We start from the raw sequence: 7,227 nt of genomic DNA on the forward strand, positions 1-7,227 counted from the left end.
TAAAATCTTCATAATAGTACTAGCTGTGCTACTTGTCTAAGATGGACTGAATTTTAAGTAATCAATGTGCACTTCAGCATTAACATTTGCAGTGCACTATCTTTTGGAATGTATTTTATAATGAATGTAGTAAAGAAAGTACATTTCATTTGGCATTCCAACAGAGGGAACATTGCAAGCATTAACACTGCTTTTGCAAATCCCATACCAAATGGCATATAACAGAGACAAAACAACCGGACAGACACAGACACTTGTTCTTTTATTAAAGGTGGGTAATCAATCCATTTAGAAAAAATCTGGTATAAGATATTAAAAAGTCTGTTAAAAAAAAAAACTGCACACTGCTAGCTGACGTACAATGTTCATTTCCAGTCATGCAGTGTGTAGTCTTCATGTTCTGTGTGGTGTGAAGTTTTTTTTTTTTAATTCTAATTTAATTAAATTTAGGCAGTTCATAGACAATATATTCTCCAGAGCAGCAGTGGTTGCGTGGCTCTCACTTTACTTACAGACTTTAAATCTGTACAGCTGTAATTTGTCAGGTGATGAAGATTTCAAGTGTATCACAATGATCCAATGGGAACAGAGGCACACTGAGCACCAGCATCCCATTGTTTGTTTGATTTTTTTTAAGACACGAAAGGTGCATAAATGTGCATGATTTTGCTAGTCATTAGCAAAACGGGGACAGATGTTATTTGTTAGGTAAGTTAATATTTGCATTGGAAAGGTCCACACATATACACACACAGATTGTTAATGGCCCAATTTCTAGTCATAACCAACACATTTAATCTAATTATTATTTACAGAGTTGAGTCAAAATTTAAATATTACATTAAATTATTTCTGACCACTATTTCATTACGATTTACTTGATTTTGCCCTTACCAATAATAAAAACAAAGACATCTCGATTATATTTCATCCACAAAATTGAAAGATATTTTGAGAAACTCAAACAAAACTATGGAAAATGATGTAGATCAGCTACCATCTAATTATAATATGACTTTGAAAGAGTCATTGAATATATTGGCTCCCCTTGAAACAAAAGTGATTTAACCACATAGAAACTCACCCTGGTCTAATAAGAGCACTCGCACACTTAAATGACAGTTCAGAAAACTAGATAGATGGAGAGCAGCAAAACTGCATGGACAGACAGTGTAATAAAGTATAAATAAAATTGTCTTTGTGGACCATTATGATTATTATTCTAGATTAGAAGATGAAAACAGAACTAATTCTTGTGTACTATTTAGAGCAAATGCTAACATAGCAAATGGAAATTTTGAAATACAATACAATATGCCTATGCAACATTAGCAATTCAGATTTAATTTACTTCTTTAATGATAAAATTTACAATATAAGATTTCAGCTTGGCACACTCCATTTTAGTACTTTTACTTTGATAACAGAAAAAGAAGTTATAATTTTAATTTGTAAAATGAAACCTACTATCTTTTTCAACAAAACTAGTGAACAGCTCAATGGCTGTTCTGACAGCGGCCATTCTTATTATTATCAATAGTTCATTACCGAAAGGCACAGTTCCTGATACACTAAATAATCAGTTACCAGACCATTTCTGAAAATCATGTTTAACACCATCGATCATGCTTCCATTGGGAATTATCATTAGAGGCCAGCTATCATTTTCACTCATATGGAGATATACTCTTCTTTTAGATCAAACAGTATTTCTCCAATGCTGTCCTTAATTAATTGTGTCAGTGAATTAAAATAATATATGGTGATAATTACTACTAGAACTATTAGTTATTGGTGAGAATGATGCAAAGCATGACAATGTTCTGTCACTTTTAAGCTTAGTTGGAATCACCATTAGTTTTATTAAATCATCATGCAACTTAGGGGTTATCTTTGACAGTAGTATGTTATTTAAAATATGCATTACAAAACAATTGAAAACATTCTTCTTTCGTAAAAAACTTGATAAATGAAGATGTTTTCTAAATATGAAGAATAGAAAAGATGAATTAACACAATTACTGTATTGCTAGTAGGACTAACTACTGCAATACACTATTCACTAGCTATTCAAATTGTTCTTTATGTTGTAATAGAATAAGATGCTTCTCGCACCCTTGTACCCTCAGACTATACGTCAGACACCAGATAAAAATCCAATAATTATTTATTATAATAATAATTGTGCACAAAGCACGCTCCTCTCCACAATTCTCAATGATAATCACAAATACAATAAACCAATACTCCACTCCCAGACGCTTAGCCACCCTGCCTCCCAACTCAGCTCATCGTCTGGGATTTCCCATGGTCTTTTTATATTCCCTGACCCGGAGGTGTTCCTTCCTAACAGTCCACAAGTCCTTATTCCTTCCGGGTCAGGGTAAATAATGTTTTTTCTCACCCCGGAAGCCCGCTCTTCCTATGACGAACTTCCGGGTCATAGGGCATGAAGAACTCTTCGGTCCTCCCTGCAGCTCCCTCTCGTGGCCCCCATGGCATCCAGCAGGGTGGTGCATAAAAACTACATGTTCCATAATGCCCTGCTGGTCTTCTGGGGACCTCCATGCTGCAAGGAGGGCTCCACCTGGCGGCTTGGGGGTATTGGCCGGGGTACATGGTCGGCCATATCTTACAATGTTCATTTCACTTAATTCAAAAAGCTGCTGCAAGAATTATTACAAGAACTACAAAGTAAACTACATCACTCCTGTTATGAAGTCTTTACATTGTCTTCCATTTAAGCTTATTGCTGATTTCAAAATCCTCCTTCTTACATATGAAGCCTTAAATGGCCAAGGCCCTGCTTACGTTTTTGAACTTACGTTTACTGCAAATTAAGACTCCTCAGGATGCCAGCCTACTAAAGATTATAAGGCAGAGATGTTCCCAACTCCGGACCTGAAAGCCAGCAATGGCTGCAGGTTTTCATTCTAACCCTTTTCTTAATTAGTGCTCTGCTTTTGCTGCTAATTAATTTCTTTTGAATTACTTTAAATTGACTTGTTTTTTAAGATATATTTCCCTGAATTTCTTCATTTCTTTCCTTAAATGGCACCCAAACAGGAATGAAATGTGAAGCGAGTAGGCCAACAGAAGACCAACTAAGTCAGGGTGTCAAACTCCAACCAATTTCACTCCAGTCACTTGCTTAATTGGGCATAGATTCTTGTTCTTAAATAAACCCATTCTTTAATTCTATGGCTTGTTGCTGCTATCATTGTACAATAGCAGACATTTTTGAAATTGTTGATTTTCTCTTTTCTAAGAGCACTGTTAAAATGTTTTAGGGGCCTGAGCAGATCAACATTCCTGAGACCTTCATCTTTCCTAATTTTCAGATATTGTATGATGTGTCCTGGTCTTGTTTTGGCTCAATTTGTATCTCATTATTGTTTGGCTGCTAATTAACAACAAATAAAGAAACAATTAAGGGGTCTGAGACAAGATCAAAATTAAAATTATTTCAAAAGAAGTTAATTAGCATGAAAAATGGGTTGCTATTTAAGAAAAGGATTAGGAGGAAACCTGCTGCCACTGTAGTCCTCCAGGACCAGAGTTGGGGACCCCTGTTATAAGGATTAATAAAATAACAGTGGATGGTGAAGCGTTTAGTTACAGGACCACAAAGACGTGGAATGATCTACCTGCTTATATAAAAGTTGCCCCTTCAGTCTCAGCTTTTAAATTCAGGTTGAAGACTGATTCCTTTAGTTTAGCACACCCTGACTAAAGCTGCCAAAAACTGTGTATATTGCATCTCTGTTCGTCACTTGTACCTAAATATAAGTATTACAATAATAACCATCAATAAATCTTCTCTTTTTTATTTCTCTTTTTGGTATCCTGTTTTTGCGCTTGGCACCACTGCCCTACTTCAATGCTATTTTCCTAATAATGAAAAAGACACCTGAGATACTGTAAGCCCTGGAATCAATGGATAGAAAGATTCTATCATCAGATTAAACAACCTAGCATTGACTCTACTGCAGAATACCCAGGAGGTGGGTGGTCAGTTGGCTGAGGTCTCCAGGACTCTGGCTGTGTCTGACTTTGTCAGTTACAATTGACAGCAGACCCTCCAGAACTTAAAAATGTTTTTGTGTTCCTCTCTTCTGATGTCAGCAGGCCATAGTTCAACATGTAATTAATGGACAGATTGTGTTGGGCTCCATTTATGGTAATCTATTTTGTGTCTTTATGTACTCGTTATGTAATTAGTAAAGTTTTATTTGCATTTTATCTGAGAATTTGTCACAGCACTTTCTGCCTGCACTCAGCAAAGAACGCTATACAAAAATAAACTGTATTGAATTGAATACGGTAAAATACTGGAATGGCCCTACCAGAATTCTCATGCCAAAGACACACCGATGACAATAAATTTAAAATTGAGATGCTATCCTTTTGTTTATTTGCTATGCTTTATAAAAGTGTGCATCTATCATGTTATAAAGGATGCTCTTCTTAAATCACGTTTTTAAACCAAATTCTTTATATTTAAGGTTAATAGCTGCTACATGTTTGAAAGCCCCAGGCAATTGGGTTTGAATACTGGATCAGTCTCTCTCTGTAAGCATTTGGCATATTCTTCCTCTGTCCACACTGGATGTTCTACAGGAATTCTGGATTCATTCCACATCTGAAAAAACTTGTTAATTTAAGGCTAAATTGGTCCTTTGTGAGTGAGTGTTTGGTTATGGGAGTTTAGCCCTATGATGGACTGACATCCCATGCATGTTTGGTTCCTGCTGCCACACTACCTTTCCTTTAAGTCAGAGCTTGGCTGAGGGACAATGCCTAGTATTTCTTTTGTCTGCATTTCCCCATGGCTCATTTAATCCACTTTTAATCCTTCATAATGCAAATTATGTGACAGGCACGTGATGGGGTCTTAGGGAAAAAAAGCATGAGTTAAAATGGTAGCTGTAGTAAAAGCGGATTGATGTGATGCTTAAACAACGATACCATCCAATCTCCAGCTTTTTATTGCTTTAGCTCATCATGTGACTATCACAAAGTACTGTATATGTTGCACAGTAAAAGACACAACTGGAATTAGGCAATGTTAAAAGAAAGTGCAGGGAAATGAGGTCAGGCCATTCACTGAGAGATGCTGCCCTGCATGTGATGTTGGCAAGAAGTTAACCATCCAGCATAACCTTGGATTAAGAAAATTTGATAATGGATGTATGGATAGGTTCATAAAATATATCATTACATGAATATATAGAAAGTATATGTACCTAGTTGTCTGAGGAAAAATACTGTATACTTCACAAATGGATGAATCAAAAAGTTTGCGGTGTTGACAACATTTTCTAATAACTGTACTCTGCTGTCTAATTTAATGCTAAATGTGTTTTGATCAGCAGTGAGGGCAACAAAACACTGCAGACAAGCTCTCATAAATTTATAATAATATAGACCACACTGGAGATGCCCATAATTTAATAACCTACATTATTTGCGATTGCAGATATAAAACACTATATCTTGACAGCAAGTCCCACTGGTCAGTCACAATGGTACAAACCTGACTTCTTTCGTGCTCTAATGTGACTCACCATAAATATGGGAAGCCGACTTTTTCTCAGACATGTATGGGAAATTTGGGCATTTTCAGTGGCAGCTGAAAAATGGTAATTTATTTGTCTCTGGTAAAGAACAGAACTAAAAGTGCATTATCCTTGAAAGGCCCAAATGTGCACATTCAACAAACAGACTGACAAAGCACTTAAATGCTTTGCCATTTTAACTTTAACACAAAATGTGATGTGGAGGATCATGTGCTGTATAATTGTATCTTGTAAACAGCATTATAATATTATAGATAATAATCCACATAGAAAATTATAAGCAAATAGATTACCTTTTAGAGCTAGAAAAGAATGACAGAAAGTGCGGAAATCGCCCTGTGCATGAATCCCAGCCTAAGCACAGTCTGTATGACGTTTATACTTTCTCTTCTTCAGGCATTCTGATTGTCCTCCAACATTCCAAGACATGAAGGCTGGATGAAATGGCAGTTCTAATTTGGCAACACGTGAGGTAGTGTGGATGGAAAGGGGCTCTGCCCAAAATTAAATCTCACAATGCAACTGATCTGCCAGGTTAGGATTCATTTCTGAACTGGCTAAACAGATAGGAAAATGAATGAGTGCAGGCATTGATAAGAGGAACTCTATAGAACACTCTAGCGGGACAGAATGGCATTCATGCGTTAAAATATTTCTGAGTGTTTTTTCTGAATAATGAGCCAGGGGACCAGACAGGGTTCACTTTCATGTCTAATGCCCATAGCAGACATCCTGATGAAAATGGACAGCCATGTTTTGAATTACCATCTCAGAGATAAATCATTTTGTGTGTGTGTGCGCACATGTTTAGGGATCAATTAACAGTATTTTTGGAGTAATGGTAGTTGAAATTGATAAATCCCCAATCCAACCTAAGGAATGTTGGCATCATTGATTTAGTGATATGAACAGCCTTCCGGTGCACAGTACTCACAAGAAGAGAAGGAGCACTTTACGGGACATGATTTGTTACATCATAATTATAACTTCTGGGGCCTTATCAAAATCTTCACAAAGAAATGTTTGTCCATCCTTGCTGATTGTGTCTGACTATCAGAAAAGAGTTAATCAGACTCCCCCTCTACCACACTTACTTTTTACTTTTCCAAATATAATACACCTTAACAACACCAAAAGGGCAAAGAAAATAATTTCTTTCTAGTTATGTGAAAAACCAAATGGACCTTAACAACAAAATTTCACATCAAAGCACATTAAATTTAAAGATTTCTTTTTCTTCTTTAAATACCTGTTGTGCGGGAAATATTGTCATTTCTAAGAACACAGGGTGATGAGACAAAATCAGTTGGAAGTACTTCGGAGGTGCTTGCAGGGTGAGAAAGCCAGGGAGATACCAAAGCAGTGCCCTCTATCATCCGCCAGGGATCCCTACAGGACTGCTTCTCCGACTCTGACTCCCATACACCACTGTGAGTGTCCAAACTGGGATTCTAAATGAGGAACACTGCCACCTATTAAAGTAGGGGATGAACTGCTCCCAGTTCTTGAAATCTGCCTGCCTTCCTAACCAGTTTGTCCAGGCGTGAGGCGTCCTTCTTCTTTATGCTGCCTCCCCAGCACACCATCACGTAGAAGAGGGCAGTCACCACAACCGTCTGATAGAACATCTGCAGCATCTTATTGTATA

Source organism: Polypterus senegalus, chromosome 3 (assembly GCF_016835505.1).
Source record: "Polypterus senegalus isolate Bchr_013 chromosome 3, ASM1683550v1, whole genome shotgun sequence".
Taxonomy (NCBI): Eukaryota; Metazoa; Chordata; class Cladistia; order Polypteriformes; family Polypteridae; genus Polypterus; species Polypterus senegalus.